The sequence below is a fragment of the Frankliniella occidentalis genome, unplaced genomic scaffold (genome assembly GCF_000697945.3).
Source record: "Frankliniella occidentalis isolate FOCC.00 unplaced genomic scaffold, Focc_3.1 Scaffold63, whole genome shotgun sequence".
In the NCBI taxonomy this organism is placed as follows: domain Eukaryota; kingdom Metazoa; phylum Arthropoda; class Insecta; order Thysanoptera; family Thripidae; genus Frankliniella; species Frankliniella occidentalis.
The window spans coordinates 1,016,245-1,017,143 of NW_026267193.1; the positions used below are offsets into that span (position 1 = coordinate 1,016,245).

Below are 899 nucleotides of genomic sequence, written 5' to 3' on the forward strand. Positions count from 1 at the left end.
GATAGTCTACACTCTCAAAGACTCAAGCCTTAACGTCCCCAAAAACAGAGAACGATCGGCCCGATCGTGAAATGAAAATTGCGGTGAAGTTAGGATTAAAGAAAAAGTTACTGTTAAAAAATTTAAAGCAAAAAAATGAAAACCAAGTGAAGGCTCGGCCGGGAAAAAAATTATTACGGTTCACAGACCAAAAAGAGAAAACAAGTTTCGCATGTCTCTGGCCACAGATACAATAAGTTTTAACATTGAGACTTATAGGTTACACATGAAATTCGTATAGGAAGGCACTATTGGCAAAATTGGGAACTTAAGTACATAGTTAAATAGAAATGGCACAAAACGATGAACCAATATCAAGAACGCCGTGAAAAATAAAACTCGATTAAATGAAAGAGTGAGAGTATTAAAAGGTCACAAGAGCAGGGGGGGGGGCATTACTGATACGATGAATGTTAAAGAGAAAATAAAACAATTCAAAAGAAAAAAAAGGGGGAGGAAAGGTGAGGAGGGAAGGCACTGCACCACATGTCCATTGATAACGCACCGGCACGCGATGCAAAAAATAAAGTCCGAGCTCGACGGGCGACACACTCCAGTAACAAAGCATATAGCTATGAATGAATTTCACGCCGTAGATGATAAGATGTTGGGTGAGGCCGCCCGACCATAGGGGAGGCGGGGGCGTTGGCACCCGGCGTGACAGGACCAGGCTGCTGGGTCGGCGAAGGGAGCCGTGTAATGGCTAAGCTGGAGCGCCGATAAGGCGAGGCGAGTGGGGCTTGATTAGCGCGCCAAGGTGGTGTCCAGCAGCCGGCCGTGAGGTATGCCGTCGACGAGGACCCCTAGAGGTCACTCGGGATGGTGCAGTCGGGCCATTCGTGGTACTATATCAGGCAGTG

General features: G+C 46.6%; 1 protein-coding gene across 2 annotated transcripts in view; it reads right to left on the minus strand.

Annotated features, from left to right (window-relative positions):
- Positions 1 to 899, minus strand: part of LOC113209542 (glutathione S-transferase-like) — a 23,175-nt gene that overhangs the window by 15,236 nt on the left and 7,040 nt on the right. The gene's annotated exons all lie outside the window — the stretch shown is intronic.